Below are 21,681 nucleotides of genomic sequence, written 5' to 3'. Positions count from 1 at the left end.
ATGAATGAATGAATGCATTCATTTGAAGTTCTGCTTATCTCTAAAATCCTTCTCTGTAAGAGAGAAAAATCATCCCGAAGTGGACTTTTGGTGATGTAACTGTAATTTTGTAAAAATGAACCACTTGTTCAAACCAGAACATATTGAAAATGAGATCCCACTGAAAGGGAACTCAAAAAAATGTCTCCTGGGAAATTATGGCAGATATAATGGCATCCTTGTCTCTGAGTGCCAGTGGGACCCTGACTGAACTCAACTTCTAACAATTCTCATTTCAGTCTGTTATGCTGGCATGAAAGTAAAGCAAAAGACAACCCAAAGTAAAGCATTAACATCCGTACATGAAATTCACTTCCCCACCTTGTTTTAGTTAGAGTCAGCTGCTAGCAATAGAGTCAGAGTCAGAGTCAGAGTGTTAATCCCTATCATCAAATTGCTGGATTCAGTTGCTGATGTGTCCTGTGCCTTATGTGGAATGTTCACAGGATCAGCGGAGCAGATGGATGGGTGCAGAGTATTTAGCTGATATTTATAATGTTATCACATATCAAAAGATCATATTTGGAATAGAGATCTCCAGAGACAATCATAAAGATTAGTATCATGGCTGATCTCGTTCTTATCGGCAAAGAGCAGCGCACAAAATATTCAGGTATAGCAGGTCATATGAGACCTGCTTATTAACATTAATTCAGTGAGTAAGTCGATAAATGGACAACACTAAATGTGGCTGTTGTTAAAGTGCTCTCTGAAAGCCGGTGTCTGTACTGCCAATGACCTTTTGGATGGACTGCAGTCACAAGTGGATTTTGACAACTTCAACAGAGTAACAGGTCTTCTCCACTAAAATGATGAGCTGATTGCACCACGTCAGTTCCAGGCGTCAAGTCCTCCTAGTTAAACCATTATTAATGTCATATTAGTCATTTGAAATGATCAGTTTAATAGTTTTGAACTAGGGTGTTTGGTTTTGGAGTAAGGACCAAACAATGTTGATCAGAAAGTCACCAAGTAGTAATATGATGAGTGTGGTCCAGCAGAAGTTGAAAGATCTACAAACTATTCAACCATCGTCATCATCACGTCATTACCAACAAGCACAGGAGTGTGGTCACCATGCAGAAGGTCAGAGTCTGGTAGACGATGTGTGTATTGCCTGGATCGACAGATATGGGCGGATTACTGAATGGGCCTACTGTGCACAGCCCCACGGGCCCAGGGAGTCTTGTCGACATAGGCATGAGATCAGAAAATACTGATTTCATGTTGATCTAAAAAGGACATTAGAAATGACTGAAATCTGAAATCACTTTATGACATATGGCCTTTTGTCCCCAGAGCTGCAAACGGCTCCGTCTATCATGACGGTGGCACGAGTACTGGGTTGAAATCTGCTAACTGTGAAGACCATTGACCTGTATGGAAACATCTGCACATCTGGGTTTCTCCTTTAAGCCTGTCTGCATAAGTAAAGAAACAAGAAACTGATTGGATTATCTGTCAAAGCACTTCTAATCCTAACAAATAGTGCTGAGCTTTATGAGCACTTTGATGCTTCCTCTCAGCACTGACGATCATCACCATATTTGAACAATATCTTTATTATCTGCACAATTTTGGATGGAAAAGTTTTATTATAGTTGTATTTTTATTAGTATTCATATGCTCATGCTGACTGGGATGGGCACCGCGTGTTTGTCCATGTTCTTATGGCTGAATAAACTGAACCTTGAACAACTTCCTGCTTAAATTTTCTGAAACGAGTGACTGGTAATGAACTGCGTTTCCGAATAAAGTGCCAGACACTGTAGCCCAGCTTTCACCTGCCTGCCTCACCAGTGAAGGAACCAGTCTGAGGAAAACTGCATTAAAAACTTTAGAAATTGATTATTCACCTGGTCAAAAGCCCCAGAGCTTAGAGGACACGACTTAAAGCCTGCAGACAGCGCTGTGTACCGGCGGGGCGCAAACCGGCACCTCTCGCATGGTTTCATCTCCCGGTTTTTCCCTTCGGTCCCGTTTGACAGTCCGCTCACGAAAGCCCGGGTACATGAAGGCAGGGAGGGATGATCGATGTCCAAACTTTAAGCAGAGGATGGACGAGGGGGTTTCCTGCTCGACTTGACATTGATCTCTTCCCCCTGAACTATCCTGAGTTGAACGGCAGAGGGGAGGAACGTGTCTGGGATTGTTACTCAACCTGCTGTCGAAGGGGAATACAACACAGAAATCCACCTCGGCTCCTGCTCTGTGCTTTCATCCTAAACCTTCTTCACGGTGTCTTTCACCGAATCGTGGATTTGTCCTGCTGAGGATACACGTGATACACTTCAACGTGGAAATGTTTTAATTGTTCTTCGCCGTTGTGTGGACACCGGAAGAATATTTATTCACAGCACAGCAAAGGTTGGTGGCATGTTTTGGGTTGCCTGTTTTGGGGTCATGCCATGTGCGCGCACGCACGTGTGTGTGTGTGTGTGTGTGTGTGTGTGTGTGTGTGTGTGTGTGTGTGCGTGCGTGTGTGTGTGTGAGAGAGAGAGACTGTAGTCTATTAGTCTATCTGCATCAAACCTGGGTGACTCTCCTCTCTTTGAACACTAGAAGTCTCCCTGTTTCTCGGTGTCATCCGCGGACACACGCCCACGCGTCTGCAGGAGCGCACAGACGCACACGCATCCACAGGCGCACAGAGCCAGGTGCAGTAACCCGTTTAACAGCGGTCAGTTTGGCACTGCGGCGCTGTCCATGGTGCTGAACATTAACCCCAGTCTGTCTCTGCCTCTCTCCGTCTGTGGATCTCTCTCCAGCTTTACAGTTTGTCGTTAACTCTGCTTTTTGGCATCAAGGTTATGCAGCGTGAACAAGTATTACCAATGCATCTTATTACACCACAGATGAGTTGGATGAAGTACATTCGAGAAGTGTGTGTGTGTGTGTGTGTGTGTGTGTGTGTGTGTGTGTGTGTTTCCTGATAATGAAGGATTTAAGATGCAGTGCATTCAACGCAGCTTCACTCAGGCTTTGCTGTAAACTATCAGTGCTTTACATTTTATACAATCATTTAATTACTGTTGAGGTTGGAAAGGGAGCCTGGCCAAGATGACAGCTTAAAAAGTTGCAGGCGAAACAAAAAATCAAACAACAAAAAATACGCAAGACTGATGACACTATAAATGGGTGAAGATCAGCTAAGAACAGAGACTAACAAAGCATAGAAGCATAGAATATAGATATAGAGATATTAGATTCCTTAGTTTAATTTCCCTTTGCAGTCTAAGCCAAGTGTCCAAGCAGAAAACATGAAAGTGTCCAAGTGTCTCTGCTCGGACATTAGAGACAAACAGCACATACAGCATGCATACATCTCTAAGATGAGCTTTGTGAAATAAGCTTGCAAACATAGAAGTCTGCTCTTACCGATACTGTTCCTAACGGTTCTGCTGGTGAAGTTTTTAGTGCTATCTACATCTGACATGATTACAGGTCAAGTCAAAATGAATAACCACCCATTGCCAAATGTTGGCATAAAGACTGGAAATTAGGGGAAACAAACAGAAAAAAAACAAGTTGTGGTTTTATGAAGGTTGTGTTTCAGGGTGGGGGCGGTAACTCCTTCCATGGTTCAGCACCCAGACAAGAAATAGCTTGGCACATAACCCTCCATGAAACCACATCTTGTCATTTTTACACTTTTTTCAGTTTCTGTACTGGACAGATATGAGAGAGTTGATCTTCCTCTCATCTAACCCTCTGCAAGCAAAGCAAATCCAGAGAAAATACAGCGGAGAGTATTTCCCACAATGTTTAACTTTCCCTTTAGTAAATTATTAATAAGACGATTTTGGTCTAAAAAACAAGCAAGTGTGTTTTGGAAGGATAAAGAACAACTGAGCAGACGTTTTACAATCTGGCAACCCAGTGTTCTCAATAACAGCTTATGACTGCAGTCAAATATTTATACTGGAATAATGTTTATTAAAGGATAATAAAAACTATTAAGGTTGACTTGAAAGAGGGAAGTGGAAGAAAAGATGCTAAAGATGATAAAGTGTCATGTCTCAGGGGGAGACATTGGTGTGTGCTGGTTGTAGATGAGACTGTAAACGCAAAACCTTTTAACTTCTGTGATGTTTAAACTGCAGCCAGCCTAACATATTGTAATCAAGACTTGAATTCTCCATGCAGAAAACCATTATTCTACAGTATTTTCATCAGCATCATAAGCGCATTAGCATCAAACAGCATGGGTAGCAGGCCAGCAGTTAGAGACAGGAGCTTGTGACTTGCAGGTTGCCAATTCCAGCCTGGCTGCCATGGAAAATCTGGAGGCAGAAGCTGTGGTTGCATTGGCCAGCTATGAGTGGGAAGTGTGTGATATTGGAAAGATAACACCCTCATTTAAGAAACAAAAGCAGGAACACAATGTGATTTGTGCACTGTATATGACCATGAGCAGTCATTTAAGATCCACAGCGTACTGCACCAAATGCTCTTGTAATCTCAGTTTACACGACCCTTTCTTGCTCTGTGGTTGGGTAACACTGCTAATGTACTATTGTGATACTGTTTCCCTTGAAATATTTTCATACATCAAAACCCCGGTGATGTACCGGGAGGTAAAGGCATCTGAGTTCAGCCGAAGTGCGCTTTTCAGGATGACTTTAACATTTAGAAGATGAATTCACAGAAAGCAACAATAAATAGTCCATAGAAGAGAAAATGAAAGTGGAGTTGATGCATGTTTGTATCAGTGTATTGCCTCATGGCGACTAAAGGTCATAGCTTACCCACCTTTTATTTACAACATCAGTTATGAAGACAAAGCTCTCTTTCTCAGTCACCAGTCAGACTGAGTTGCACACTGAGACACTGAGTCACGGCTGACACACAGACTGCCCGCTGAGCTGAATCAATTCCATTTGACTCAGTTTGATTTGAAGTCTGTGCACTTATTACTTCTTTGTGTCATGCAGCTTGGTGCTAGGAGCTCTATATGTGCTGCCTTTGTGTGTTTGTATGCACACATCTGGCTGAGCTCATATGCAGCCAGTGTTAACATGTGGGTGTAGACCGTGTATGATTTTTGTCATCTATAAAGGACAATCATGCTATCTAATGGGAGTATATCTGTATAATGTCATTTATTTGATTTGACTGGTTCTTTTCAAAGTTCAAAAATAAGCCTTGCTGGCATCTGATGTGGATTTTGGGAAGGTTTTCTTTATTTTGTACATAAAACATTAGAAAATGAACATAAAGAAAAGATCTGCAATCACTAACTGTGGTAAGCATAGGATTGGCAAACCTATGCATTTAAATACATAGGGTGCAGTTAGCATGTGGATCATGTTGGGATGGAAATGGTACTATATGTCAAATTCAAACTGGAGTTTGAATTTGTTATTGTGTTACAGGATGCCACATCAATACATTTTTGTCTGCTACTGTAAGTGATCCACGTCTGTCTTTGTGGTCTTATTCACAGAATGTAGCGTATTTGTTTAACAGACAATGTCCGACTTTAGGGATAGCTACTGTACTTCATGGAGCAATTATTTGTTGAACACTTCTGCGCAGCACATCTGACTACAGCGTGAATTGCCAGACACAGGCTGTTTCCCTCTGCTTAGTCTTTATGCTAAACATGGCTAGTCAAGTCCTGACTCCATCTCAGTGCTGAAAGCACAGACTTGAAACTGATATTTATCCTTTCATCTCACTCAAGGAAAGAAGACAAATAATCGCATTCCCTGAAATGTTAAGTAATGCCTTTAAAGCTCATTTGAAATATCTTTGTTCATTCTCTTCTAGTCCGTTTATTTTTGGGACACATTTTACATGATGGCAGTGTTATGAAACAGTTCAGTTAATTATGATGGCTGTTGTCTGCACTCAAACAGAGGGGCCTTGATTACTGGAGAGCTGTGTGTGGCTCCCACACAGCACTGAAGGAGCACACACACACACACACACACACACACACACACACACACACACACACACACACACACACACACACACACACACACACACGCAGCCCCTGAGTCAACATGCCGCTATTATCCATTTTGGTAAACACTTGAAAAACAGGTGATCTCCCAATCTGCCACTGGTATTGTACAAATCCACTTATTAACTTCAATGTTGGGCTAAAGACGTCAGTCAAGTGAACTGAGCCAAACTTCTCAAGTATTTTAACAACAGCTTTTGAATTTTTGGCTCTTAGAAATTTGAACCTCCCTTCTTGAATATTTCTACATTTACCAAAGCCAAAAAATGACCAAACCAAAGCCAACGAAATGTTTTAGAAGTTATTTTAGGCAGTTACTGAGAGGGCATTTTGGAAGTTTTCTCTGAAAACCACATTTACCTTTTTATTTGTAATTTTGAAAATATACTAATATTTTCTCTGGATGTAGCTGGATGTGCATTCAGTGTAGCAACAACTTGTGATGCACATTTTAACCAGTTTGCACTTGCATTTGATCTGACTTAATAAGACAGCAGCTCATTATGCAGTCAGTGACTGGCTGCCCTCTAGATGCTCTCTGAGTGCAGGGGGGAGTTTAAGAAGCACAGTTCAGAAAGATCAGACAAGAAATCTAAATACATTCAGAATTAATAACATCCCGACACATTTACTTTTACATTTTGAGGGCGCAATACAAGTCTGAGAAAATGATCTTTTTCTGATGAAATGCTAATAATCTTTATTTGTTGAAATATTCCTAATTAAAGCAGTAGGATTCATTAAACAAACTTTTGTCATGCAAATGTATTGTGATAAAAAGAGCACGGTCACCTCAGTGCAGCTCAGTGAATATCAAGTTCAATCCTGTCCTGTCCTGGAAGTGAGAAAATTTCAGAAAAAAACAGAAAATTTCCCAAAACAAATATATTTCAGCTGGAATACACATGTTGTATTTGTAATTTAGGCAATAAAACCACAGTTGTAGATTTAATTGCACTTTGTGCAAAATACAGTTACGCAATGTAGGCTACTTCAGCCATCAGTATAACCGCACTGACAGTACAGGGCGCCAGCACTTGAGACAAAACCACTGCATACTGCTACAAAACAAGTGCTGCTGTTGGTTGAAAGCTGCAATTGAAGTATACTTTGTTCATTCAAAAGAGTGATTCTGAAATTGGGCCAACACTTCCTGCCACAGCAGCTCAATAAGCCTGCAGACAAATGACACTATACTAAAAAATAATACGAAAATATAATGAAATATTATAGGAAACCATCTGCAAATCACCCATTGCATGCAATAATTAAAACAAATGGTGTCACAGGTGATATGACCCAGGAAAGATGGGGTGTAAAGTGACAAAAAATATATATACATAGATAAAACTAATACACAGAATACACCCCCTACGGATGGAGGGTTGTTGCACCATCCTGAGCAGCTCTCACTCCGATGTCTGTGTGGAATTTCCTCAGGACCAGCTGTGTCTGATGTGCATGATGCATCAATCAACAGTGGTCAGGGAAAACACAATGCACCATGGGAGGGTGAGTATAGCTTCACAGAGCTGCTAATGTGGTTGTGGACTCTTAGTTTTGTCGTTCGGTGCAGAAAAAAATCCCATATAAATGAAAAGCAGCAGCAACCAGCTGCTTACCATTTCTTTATAATGCTGTTATTGAGATTTCTATAAAATTCAGGTTGATTCAATCTTCATGTTTACAACCTAAAAAGTCCCTCAAATATTCATGCACAAATGTCTACCAAGGCAAGGAAGAGAATTTTCACTGTCCTTCTCAAACTGTGTGAAGCTTCATAAATCCGGCTGAATGCACACATAAACAACATTTATCTCTTCCAGTCATTTGTGTGATCCTGCCTTAAATACATAAAGGCTCAAGGTAAGTGTACCTATGCACACAGAAGCACAGAAAATGTCTGAAATAAGGTGTAAATCTCAATGTCAATCCTGCATTTTGAATATGTCTTAATGCAGTGTTTGGTTTTCTTCTTTATAATGCTGGAGTGCAATGCAGAAAACTATTATATGCAACACATTCGAGCACAACAGTCTAGTGTATTAAGCATGCACTTTTCAGTAGGTTTTGTTTTCTGCTGTTTGTCTTTGTTGCTCTCTGCAGACAAATAACAGCAGAGAAAGTGAACCTGCATTATTTGTAGTATAATAGAATAATATGGAATAAGTTAGCAGTAGTAAGCTATTATATTGAAAAATGTGAATATCAGACATCAATTTGTTATCACAACCCTATCAGTAAGAGAACTGCAGAATTGCATTCATTACAATGAATTTACTATGAGATTATTATTGTTTATACAATTCTGTCAGCTAATTTCATAGGTGGGGACAAGATAATTTACGAGAAACAATATAACTGATTTATTGTATGTACATTCATTCTTATGGTTTTAACTTTGATGATGTGAGCCTATATCCTATGAATTAATGAGCATTTACAAGACAATATGCTTTCCACCGTCCAGATCCTACAGGTGAATATCCATGTTGAAGAAACCCGTGCAGTTTTTAGGAGCAGAAGTGCTCTTTGCTTCATGCACTGCAAAATTATAAGGCTACACAACTGCCGTTATTGCGTAACTTTCTTCATTGCTGTTTAATTGTTTCTACATTTACAACATTCGAGTGATAGTTCATCATTGGGTTCAGTACAAATGAGGGGTATATACACATCTCTCAAACATGATTCCTGTGGCATCCACCCAACAGTGACTTCACATTAACTAGGACTGTCCAGGAAGTCCAAACTCTTACTCTTCTTTTTTTCTTTCTTCTTTTTTTTTGTGCACATTTTGGTCTTTTATGAACTGTGCAGTTTGCATACTACTCGCTTAAATAAAGCAGATTATAAAGAGGGTTGTATCCCATTACAACTGCAATCATTCTGATCATTTTAAATCTGTGTGTGCAACAAGCATTCAGGGTGTGAGCAATGCTGTAGACAAAAATATCCCATGATGGAAGTGTAAAATCCTGAAAATATACTGTACATGAACAGTTGCTAATGCTGTTAAAGCAGAATAGCATTTAAGTTAGAAAATAAAATGAAAATAAGAATGCATGTAGGACATGCTGAAGCTGTAAACTTGAATCTCTTTTGACAGTGTGTAATCGTTCAAAGCTGGAGATAGTACAGACAGTTATTTACTCTTTCTCATTCACCCCAGCTAAACTAATATGCTGCTTTAGAGCTGAAACCTCACAGTTATATACCATAATACAAAAAGTCTAGAAAGAACATAAAAACATTGTTCAGCTTAAAACCTTTATTCTACATGTCTTTGTGTGTTTAGAGATAGATAGATAGATAGATAGATAGATAGATAGATAGATAGATAGATAGATAGATAGATAGATAGATAGATAGATAGATAGATATCGCTATTCATACCTTTGGTATAAATAAGTAACACCTAAGTTGTTCTTAAACTGGGACCGTTGCTGGAGTTCTGACCTTTTCACAGGTGTGATACTACCTGGATGAGATAAAAGAAACCCCGTCATTATACCTATTTCAGTTAAGATGTGGAATCTGGGCAACTAATGAAGCAAACTACTGCATTGAAAGATCACTAATCTGTCTGGGTGGAGGTAGCAGAGCAGATACTGTCACAGTTCTGTATGCAGGGGTGCAGGAAAACAAGAGGTTGGACCCAAGTAGGTGAATATAAGAAACAAAAGCAAGCTCTAACAAAATAATGATCCAAGTCTGAGCAGACAACAAAACTGAGGAAGCAAGAAAAATACAAAATAAAATACAAAAACTGAACTCAGAGTAAACTGGGGTGGTACAAGGAACACAAGCAAACAAACGTGGACCACCTGACATTTGAGAGAGGGAAAACACATGGACTAAATACACAAGAATCTAATTAACTAATGAAACACAGGTGACACAGAGAACAGGCTGGAAAACACATAAGACCAGGAAGCTAAACAAAACATGACACATGAGGAGAGAAACTCCAGAATTAAACCAAGAAACAGACCCAAAAACCATAACAGTCAAGAGCAGGTCTATGAGGAGACCAGGAGGTAGAGCCGAAGTGTGGCACTGCCCTGGAAGATGACCAGGAGCTAAGACAGATGATTGGAACTACTCAGGACCTCAGGCAGAAGGACAACCAGATTGTCAGGATTGCTCTGGAGGAAGGCCTGTAAACACAGCAGATGCACAAGACCAGCGGTGAAGATGGGACCCCTCTGAAGGCTGGCAGCAAAGACCGAACCCTTCTGAAGCCAGATAGTAGGCCGGTACTGCAGGCAGAACCCCTCTGTGGAGATCAGGACCAGAGTTTGGTGGCTGGAGCGCGGTACCAGAGACTGGTGGCTGGAGATCAGGGTCTGCAGGGCTGTAGGACTGGAGGCCGGTGGCTGGGAGACTAGCAGGTGAGTCAGTGGAGCCAGGGAAACAGGAGAGTGCTGAAACATCACCACAGGACATTACTGTAGCCTGTCTATCTCTAGCATTTATAACCATTACCACAATATTAGTAGTTGCTCCACTACTCCAGTCCAGCAGATGTGGCAACAATACAAGAAAGGAGCGGTCAATGGCTTTGGAAGAGTCAGTTCTGCAAAGAACTGTTCACAAGCATAGTTTCTCTGAAAAAGCAGTGCATGTCTGATCAGAATGGGAAAATCCTCAGGCCATATCAACAGCCACTGTTTATGACTGCCAGCGCAATTACACTTCAAAAGGCCATTCATCCATTTTCTATACCGTGTATCCCTTTCGGGGTTGCGGGGGTGCTGGAGCTTATCCCAGCCGTCAACGGGCAAGAGGCGGGGTACACCCTGGACCGGTCGCCAGTCGATCGCACACTTCAAAAGGTGCTTAAAGTAAGTTTTTTTTCCCAACTGCTTGTTAAACTCTCTAAGCTGTGGTGATTTGAGCTATTGATGTGTGCGGTGCAGTGTGTGGGACTGGCCCTCTTCTGGCAGAGGTTGGGCAGGGGAGGGGAGCTGGCCCGGACTCAGATGGCTCCTATCACAATCCCGTACGGCATATATACGGGGAACAGCAGAAGGCGCAGCGCCAGACTATTGTTCCGCCTTGCTGTGGTATAATCGGCTCCTCCACGTGTTCTCCAGTGAATGATTTATCACTTTGTATATGATATTTGGACAGTCACTTGGTTATCTCACCTGCTCTGTTGCGCCTCGCCTTCGCAGAGGGTCCACCTGTTCCCGTCACCAGCTTCCAGGCTTCTGCAGCTGCGTCCCAGCCGCCTCAGCACTCGACCTCACTCCGCCACCAGCCTCCAGCTTGCTACTGCCACCAGTGCCTCACCACGTGTCATCTCGCCTTATGGAGATTCCCATGTCACCTATCTAAGATTCTCCCTCGTCATCTGCCAGCCTGAGGGCACGCTGTGCACAATAAACTGTGGGCCAGTATCTCCGAAAGTCTCTGAGTCTGCATCTGAGTCCAATCACACCCTAGTACACAACACCTAGCATCAGTGGCCGCAGTGGTGGCCTTGTCAGCGTTTTTAACAATCTTGTTTACTTGCATTTATTGTCCTCCAAAAATCACCAGCTTTTTAGTAGAATTCCCTGAATTTTTTAAAGTATGATAGAATTGCTTTTTGTAGTGACTTTAATATTCATGTTGATGACTCTTCAAACTTAATGCTGGTAATTTTTTTAAACATCACCACATCTTATCTTACACAGTACGTTTGTGCACAAACAATAACTGTAGCAAAACCTCAGAACCTGTTTTCACTCTGGGTGTGAGAGTTTGCACCATGGAATTAGTAGACATGGGTATAGCTGACAGTAAATGCATACAGTATTTTTTACCTGTGAGAGAGAGAGCATTAACATTTTAACCCCACTCTACATGCTCTCATATTTTCTCAAGGTTGTCTCAAGGTTCTGTAGACTTCTTATTTAACACAGCCCACTCTTATCTCAACACTATCATACCAACAAACTGATAGACTGTTTTAACTCTGTGTATCCATATTGAATAATATTTCTGCTCTCAGGGTCAGATCAAAATCTACAGAAGGAAAGAAAGCTTGGATAAAGCCTAATATTCGTAGATGTAAGTCAGAGCAGAGCAGAGATGGAAGAAATCAGGTCTCTAAGCACACTGTGAGGATATGAGTTATTACTCCACTACAATCAGATGGTCGAGAATGCAAGAGCATAAACCCATGTTTTTATTTAAAACTTGCTGATCAGCTGGTATATCCAGCCCCCTCCTTGCGCTCCAGCTAAAAGTGACGCCTAGTGAGAAGTTTTTATCTTACTTCACTGATGGAGTTCATGGGAGCTTCTGTTACCCCTAATGGCACATGCTCTAACATCCATAACCCACCACAGAACACTTCACTTTTCTCCTCTTTCCTTGTCTGAGGCTCTCAAAATATTATCTCATATGAAAGTGAATTCCAGCTCAGTTGATGTAATATCAACTATATCCTCTCACATATATAGACTCTCTCTCTCTCTTTCTATGTCAAAGTTATATATAACATTGACTCTATCGGGCCATGTCTGCTGTCAGTTTTTAGCAATTATTTAACTGATGGTGCTATCCTAATTCAAAACCTCCTGTGTACAGCCTCTTTAAAAAAAAAAAAAAAAAAAGTATGACATCTTAATCTGCAAAGTAACTTGTTACAGCAATAGCAATCACAATAGCAATCAAATAATGGAGTATAAATATAAAGTAACATAAAGGACAGTATATCAAAATGTACCTAAAGCAGCTTCATTTCATTTTTATATAATAACAGTATATTAAATGGCAATGTAAAAACTATTTGGGAAGGCTTCCCCTGACCCAGGCTTTCCTGCTTGACCCAAAACAAATTTAGGGAAGGATGGATCTGCATGGATGTAGGCAGTCAAAGGTGTACTGCAGCAAAGTTCATGAGCTTTGAAATGAGAAAAGGGCCTACACACTGAGGAGCAAGTTTGCTGAATGGTACATGGAGGGGTAGAGCCTGCATAGAGAGTGGGACACTCTATCCTGGGATTTACCAAGAAGCTGGAATGCTGCACTGGTTTGGTGCTGTTTCAGTGGTGGTCAGAGGTGTGAAGGAGTGTGGCCTGAGCCTCCATCTGCCCCCACAGAGGGGACAGTGGTGTGTCACCTTTGTGCAGGAAGGATAGGTGTTTGTAACCATGGGAGCACCAGAATAGGATAGATCAGTAGCAGTAGAAGATTATTCCCCTGGAGGAAGCATGGTGGCTTGAGCATTGTTAAATACCTCCTTCAGATCCAGATATTCAGGAGGAAGCCCAGAGAGATCAGGGAACTCAGATGAGGGACAATCACTTGGAGTGAGAGACAGGGTAGCTATGAGACACACAGCATGACAATGATGACTCCATCCCAAGATGGCCTCCAAAGACCAGTGAATATAATAGTTAGGGTAACTGTAGCTGCGCAAATTTTCAGGCTAAGTCTGCTCTCCTCTCAATCTTACCTACTGCAGCTTAAGTTTGAACTTCTCCTAATTTTTCTCATCTGTGGTGATAGTGGCACAGTTGATGCCCACGCTGTAATGTCCATAGTTAACCAGGTCTGAACCCAGATGCAGGACTTAGAAACAAGCTGCTTAGGTAAAAGTTTACAGTTACTGATGGTCAAAAATGGGCAACTTTTTCAGAAAAGAGGTGAGGCAAAGGGGAAGAAGTCCAAGGGCCAGGCAAGGGATCATACAGACTATGTCAGCAGGCAGAACAAAAGGCTAGAAAAGTAAGGTGTACAGGACATGTGCAATTTGACTCCACGACTGAGGTGAAGTGGGAAAGTCTAAAATGAGAGTATGTGGCAGAGAAAACCAGAGCAGATATGAAAATGGATAACAAGGATTTGGCTGGAGTTGTGACATTTTTTGTTGATCATAATATCTGTTTTCTAAAAGTCCTTTAACCCTTTGAAAGTTGTTTATTAATACAGCTAAATACCCTAAATTCCACTGCCACACATTGTTCTGCTTATTGATAGTGGGGCAACCTTTTCAAAAAGGCTATTCATCTAATTAGCACTCTGCTTTTGATTTAGTGGCTGCTGTTGTGCTTTGTGTGTCTGTGTGTACATGTGCTTGTGTGCGTGTTGTTTGTGTGCATGTGTGTATGCTCATGCATGTCAGCACATGTATGCAGACTTGCCAGCACTGTTCACTTTGACAAGGATGTGAAATGGTACTGTATCTGTATATGTGTGTAGAGACGGTTACGTGTGTATTATGGTGTGTGTGTGTGGTATTGCATGCAAGGTAAGGAAATGAGGCGTGTGTGAGTGTATGTGTGTAACTGTGCATATTAAATGAGATCCTGTAACAACCAGTGACCAGGGAAGTGAAACGGAGAAGGCTCTCAACATTGATCACCGCCAAGGATTCCCCCTGGAATCAAGAATCAAATGTGTGTAGTTGCGTGTGTGTGTGTGTTTGTGTGTGTGTGTGTGTGTGTGTATACTGGGTAGGAGATACGGCCAAAGTTAATTATCAGAGAAAGCATTTTGCAAATGTGTGTGTGTGTGTGTGTGTGTGTGTGTGTGTGTGTGTGTGTGTGTGTGTGTGTGTGTGTGTGTGTGCGCGCGCGTGGGAGGGGGTTGTTATTGCAGCCAATGAAGCAGAGAGTTGGGAGCAGATTTGTATTCAAAAGCTGTGCTGTTAGTCGCTGTGCTTCTTTCCGCTTTCACACCCCCAGATCCAAGCATAAACACATACACATGTATACAAAATATTCACAGACACACAAAACTGCATTGTGCTCACTTATGAAAATGATTAAGGGTGCTTGACCCCTTCAGTGGTACACACAGAGATCTTGTTGAAGAACACAGTGGCAGAAATCAGCACATCTGCTGGGGTTTTTAAATAAGAGTGTTCGGGTCTTCCTGTCAGTTTCTTATCAGCCCTTTCCTCTGTCAGTAGTAGGTACAGTATGTGGCAAGCTTAAGACTTGATCAGTACTGAAGTCCATATCTGTATGTCTTCTGGGCCTGAGCTACTTGCAGCAAGTATCTTGAATCAGATTCAAGCAGCCACCAGTAGCCAGTGCAAGGTGTGGAGGAGTGGTATAGTGTTGGAGAACTTGAGTAGGTTGAAATCCAGTCAGACTGCTGCTCTGATGAGCTGCAGTGGTCCAGTGGCACATGTTGGCACACACCGGTCATGGATGGCTGCCCTGGAGGGAAAGAGCAGCTCTTCAGCAGTCTTGTCAAGGTTGAGCTTCAGGTAGTGTGCAGACATCAACTGAGAGCAACATCCCCTGTAGTGAGGCTACAAGGTTCAGACACAGGTTCATTGCAAGTTACCCTGTTAGGGTGGACATTGAGGTAGGATGTGAACAGGGATAGTGCAGAGCCTGAGACTCCAGTTATTGGAGGGTGGAGAGGAGGATGCAGTTATTTGCTGAAAAGTTCATCTGTATAGTTAAAGGGGAGAGGGAGGCTGCTTTAGCAGTGTGGAGATCTCCTTTGGCAACATGGACGACAACATCAGTTGAGTGTTCTTGAAACTAGACCAGTGGGGATCAAGAGAGTAAATGTAGTGGAGATATGCAGTAAGTTCAGTGAAGACAGCACGCTAAAGTGTTTTAGAATGAAATGGAAGATGACCATGATGGTCTGTGATTCTTTACATCACAAGGGTTGAGTATGGCTTTCTTTAAATAAGGGTTCACTCTGTCTGATTTAAGAGTGTTAAGAAAGTGGTTTAAGTGCTCTTGATGAGGAGAGTGAGGAAAGAGGGGAGGTCAGGAGCAAGTCTGGGAAGGTGAGAGGGGGTAGGCTCCAGAGGGCAGGTGGTTGGACAGTGGGAAATAAGCAGGGTAAGTACCTCATTGGGAGAGAGAGATGAAAAGGAAGTTAGAATAGGAAATGGAGATGTAGATACAAGATAGGTGGTGTTAGCAGATAGATGAGGGCACAAGGAGCATACATTAACTATGTTCTGACAGAGTAGTTAACAGTGTTTGATTGAAGAGAGGAGGGAGGTGTGAGAGTCAGGGGAACAACAAAGGTAGAGAGGACACAAAAGAATTTTGGGGACTTGGAGAAGGAAGATTGGATTTTGGATAGAAAGAAAGCTTTTAGCTTCAGATGAGGCAGAGAAAGAGAAGAGAGGCAAGGAAGTCCATGGAGTGCTTGGATTTCTACTTTTTTCTTTCAGCTGCCCATGGGGTGGTTCTGTCAGCATGCACTGAGTCAGACAACCATGGACCTGGAGGGGTGGGGCCTACCAAGAGGTGAGAGAACAGCCAGAGTCCAGGGAAGAGGACAAAGTAGAGAGGACAGTGTTTATGGCAGCATCAGGAGGCATGAGTGAGAAGGACTCAGGTTAGGGGACAGCTGAGGACAGATGAGGCAAGAGAGGAGGGAGACAGGCAGATAGGGACAGTATGTGTTAAAGAGAGAGGCTTGAGAGTTTGATACAGAGGGAGAAGCAAGGATATGAAGAGGAATTAGAGACCTTTCAGTGGTGGAGGAGTTCCTGGTGATTATTGTATGTTTCCAAAAGTCAGAGGGGATGTCTTCCAATTGTCTGTTTTGTCCAACAGTCCAGAATCATGACTGTAGTCAGCGGAGGTTGCCGAGGTCTGGACCTCTGTAATCATTTCCTGATATTTTGGTGCTATATAAATGTATAATCAGGAGTTGAAAATGTTTGGCCTGTCTGTCTGGCAGCACGACTTTTATTTACAGTATCCATTATTTCATGCATTCATGCGCATACATTCCATTAGAGGCAGAGGTCAGCTGCTCCCAGGTCTGATGGTATGCCTCCACTTGACTCTGTTCAAAGCATCATAATGGCTGAAGCTACAGCAGGAGTGTGGCTATTAACAGCACACAGTGCAGCGGTCTCTGGTTGTGAACGCCGGTCTGTAGTCATCAGATCAGAGAACTGTGCTGATGCTCTGCTGACAGAGAGCAGTAAGTGCATTTGTTGTGTGAATGCTAATAAGAGATTTAATATCATGCTTCAGAATTGCTTTAATGTAAATATTCGAGCTAACGGTGTAAAGCGCTGAACTAGCCATGCTCATTCCTGCCTCCAGATGGAGACAGAAACCAGACACCAAACTATGCACACAAAGATAAAAGCTAAACTTCTGTATTTTCATTTCATGTGGACATGACTGATTTCATGTGTCAATCACGGATGGTCTCGATCAGGTCAAAGTGAACACACCTGTATTTAAAAGGCCACTAATGACGACACATCACAGCATTATCTCTAAATTAGCCTCGAGACATTTTCAGGAAGATAAGAGACTGATTTAGCCACTGATCTTGTCTCTGCGTGTGATTGGAGAGACCTTGATGGGGGGGCTCACACCTGATCTGATATATCTATATATCTATGTGTGTGTGTGTAGATGTATGTTCACTACCTTTACTTGAACTTGGGTACTTAGTTTCACAAAGTAACAGTACTTTTACTTAAGTACAGTTTTTAGCTACTCTACTCATCCCTGCCTCCACTGTCTGTCTGCATCTGAATGACATGCAACAGCTTGAAATTGACAGCTATCATGACAGCTATCTGTGCAGGAGAGACTATATGAATAACAGTGAGGAAAGGACAGACATGAGGAAGACAGACAGAAGGTCAGGAACAGGAGTCATTATCATGTGAAATTGAAGAATAAAGTCACAAAGAGTCAGATATTGATGGATAAAATTTCTGGATCTCACTAGTTCCTAAACCCTGGCTACAGCATGTTCAAAGATATTCTGTTTATGATGATATGAGAAAAGCAGCAAATCATCATATTTAGGAAGCCAAAACAAAATAATCAGTGGATTATGGATTTATAGTGACTTAGGGTTCTAATCCTAAAAAGAGTATTCCACCAATTTACCATTTCACTCCTATAACACAATCAGACTCACAATGGATAGTTAAACAAAAGAAGAAGAAGAAGAATTAAAATCCATGCAGCAGCTTTTTATTCTATGCATTCCTCTTCTTTGCCAAAGCCTGGGGTCAGATGCATAAATGATGTGTATGCACAAAAAGCATGTGTATGCCTTCTCCCACACACAAACCAGAATTTATAAAAGAAGAATGTGAGGTGAGAATGTATGTGCCTCAAGATACATCAGAGCAGGCGTACACATGGCTTTCAAGAGAAAACTGCAGGTGAAATGACGAGGTGGACATGAAATGTAAGGTGAGAGATGAAACCTAACCTAAAATTGTTTGTTTGGACAGTTTGCCAGTTTCATGGATATTTATTTTTATACAGCGTTCTGTAAAATGTACTCAAAGGAGCATTTCTATATTTAATTTGAAATCATTCATGAGTGATGAATTTAATCATTCATTTTATTTATATTTGATGAACTTTACCCTGAATTGTGAAACACTTCGCAAAGTCAGCCAATATGACCTCTTTACATTGATCATTGATTATTCGTCTGATGTTTAATGATTGAGATTTTACAATAATGATTTACAGGTGACTAATTAGTGGTATGGGCACTCTAAATAGCCACAGCTTTGTGTAATGGTCGCTGGTCTGATGCTGTTGGAAAACCTTGCTAATGTAACACATTTGATTCAAATGCATTTTTCTTCTTTGCCATTTTCTTCATTGACAGTTCTTGTGGTGTGGTAGAGCAGGCACAAGTATCAATATGCATATGAATGTTTCGGTGTTCCATTTTTGGCCAATTGTGCGAGTTGAAAAGATGCATTTGCATAAATATGTTGAAAAGAACCCGTACGCATACTTCCATCATTGTGCATACACACAGTTTTATGCATCTGGCCACACATACCTATTTTACCCACAAGGCAACTCGAACACAGCTCGGTCAGAATTTCTGCATGTTATGCTAGTAGCTGGTAATTAGGCATGAGCCAGTGTCTGATGCAGAGATAAGGAGCAGGCTGCAGAGGTCTGGTAAGCTTTCCAAATGAAATGTAGTCTTCAGCAATTGATGCTGTCTGTGTCACTTAATATAAATACAAGGTAGCCTGAACAGAATACAACGCTTGTTTCCTGACAGCAGGAAGCTTCATTCAATGTACCTCCTCTTATTTACTCCAGGCCACTCAATATGGGTGTTGTGTGTGTGCTTTCACATTAAGCTTCAGGCCAGGAAAAAGGATTGTTTGAAAAGTAGTGTGTGTGTGTGTGTGTGTGTGTGTGTGTGTGTGTGTGTGTGTGTGTGTGTGTGTGTGTGTGTGTGTGTGTGTGTGTGTGTGTGTGTGTGTGGTATTGTGAGGACCTGGCCTTACAGGAGGAGTCACTTTATTTAAAAGATGACAGGAAAGGCGAAAGGGGTAAGTATAGCTGAGGTTCTGCTGGGTCAGGATGCCTCAGGGCTCAAACAGCTCTGTTCTGCTGAGGGAGAGAGCTTAAGAAAGGGAAAGAATCACTGAGGGAGGTGGAGCTCAGTTTGGTCTCTATGATCAGGGCCAGATGAGACAGTTTCAGCAGCCAGGTTAGGCCACACATGTCTGCAGAAGTACAAGGAGATAATCTTTGTAAAGACATGACACATACTCCTTTGCATAGACAGAAATCAAGTTGATTAAACTAGAGTTAACTGTGTTTGACTTAACTTGGTGAATACAAATTGAATCTTATAAACTAAATGATATTGAAAGATTTACTGGGCTGCACTATTCTAAATCAACCTAATTTGATGTGATCAGATTTAAAATTTAGTGATAGTCTTGTCTCGAGTATAAGTTAACTATGATTATTTGATTATTTGCATCTTTTTAGATGAGTCCTGCCCTGTACTATAACAAGTAGGATATAAAGAATAGTATAAACTGTAAGTATATAGCATGGAAGTGGGACACAACTTTGTCCTATGTTCATGCCAATCCAGTACTTGTCTTAGACTCAGCTGCTGTCCATGGTGCTGATCCTGCTGAGTTCCTCCAGCGGGATATCCTCGATACAATCAAGTTCCTCAGTGCTTGTGTACTGTGCTCTACAATGTGTGTGCTAAATTTTAATGTAAAGTTTCCACATCGTCCATAACATCCAATGTTGGATTCATCGTGCTGCTAATGATACTGATAATACATGCAGCCTCAAAATAGGTGTTTGTGTTTATGTAAATTGGGCATTTGAACATGTGCTGCACATCAGTTCACCACAGTGTACTATTGTCACTCTCTCTGTCACACACGCACAGACAGACAGACACACACACACACACACACACACACACACACACACACACACACACACACACACACACACACACACAGACACACACACACACACACACACACACACACACACACACACACACACACACACACACACACAGATTAAAGAGATTACAAAGCAGCAGTAATATAGTAGTCGTAGCTGTCCCTTGGCTGTAGATCTCTTCAGCTGTCAGGGTCACAATCAAAACATGAAAATAGAGTTTGCTGAAATGTATATCTTCTCCACACATCTTCGTCTCTCACTCTCTCTATCTCTCCCTCTCTTTGTCTCTTTCTCTCTGTAATGAGTTTAGCCTCAGTCTTTGGGTTAACACTTGTAGTAAGTACAGAGTGGAAAATGTAATTATTCTAATTGTTTATTCTCCCATTCTCCAACTCTTCAAGCTAATGGGTTGGTAATATCAGCATTTGCCTGAATAGCCTCTTCTCCTTGGCAAACAACCAGAACTATTATACCACTACTCCCATATGTACAACTGTAGCCCATTACACACAGTGAGCAAAATATTATGGCCTGTTCCCAGTCCTGGATTGTTTAGCCTCCTTCCCCCAACTCCTTTGCCTTTCGGAATTCATGTTACGCCAGGGGTGAAGTTTAACATTTTCTTTTTCACTAATTTATTTAATGATATACTGAACAATTGTTCTAAGGATTTTTTTTCTTTTTGCTTCGATCTTTCTGGTCGATTTCCCATTGGTGTGACATCACCACTGCACTTCTTGTCAGTTGATTACTATCACAGTTGAATACTGAGAACTAATATCTTGATATTAAGCAGGGATTTCTCTAAAGTCTACTGTCTTCTCCCAAGAAAATCTCTGCATGTGTGTGAACTGTGCAGACTTGAGTGTCTGTGACACCTCCTCTAAACTTCATAAATAGAACAACTGTTATTGCTAGAGCTATTTAAATAGAATAAAAAAAAATTTTAATTTTAAATTTAACCTTAAATTGTTAAAGATGCAGAATTCCTTGTTAATAATGTCAAAAACTGTCAAAGGCTGCACCAAACAAATATGGGGCAGCATTTCACCAGAGTAACGGCTAACGACTGCTCAATATAGTCTTCTCTGTAGCCATTTATGGCTATAACTACTAGCCGCCAGTAGCTAGTTAGCTTAATTAGCCATCCAGCTAGTGGCCCTATTAGTTGACTGAGTCTGCTCAGACCTGGAGCTCATAGCAATTGGAGTGTTGGCGTTTACACCATGGACAACATAACAGGGCTCAGCAGCCTCCCAGTAAACACGGCCAGATCGAATTTGGCAAGCTAGCCAACTAAAATATTCACTCAGGTAATGTTTTACTAGCAGTACAAGAAAACACAAAACACTGTTATAACTAGCCAGCTACGCTTCAGCTATGCTACAGAGCTCAAGCGTTGGCTTCGTAAAGTTATTTGCAAATGGTAAAATAGCCAGTTTACAAGCCAGATCAGCCCCTGGAATTGATCTGGATGAATTAGCTGAGGTTATCCACTCAGTG

Source organism: Chaetodon trifascialis, chromosome 4 (assembly GCF_039877785.1).
Source record: "Chaetodon trifascialis isolate fChaTrf1 chromosome 4, fChaTrf1.hap1, whole genome shotgun sequence".
NCBI lineage: Eukaryota > Metazoa > Chordata > Actinopteri > Chaetodontiformes > Chaetodontidae > Chaetodon > Chaetodon trifascialis.
This window is presented reverse-complemented; position numbering follows the sequence as displayed.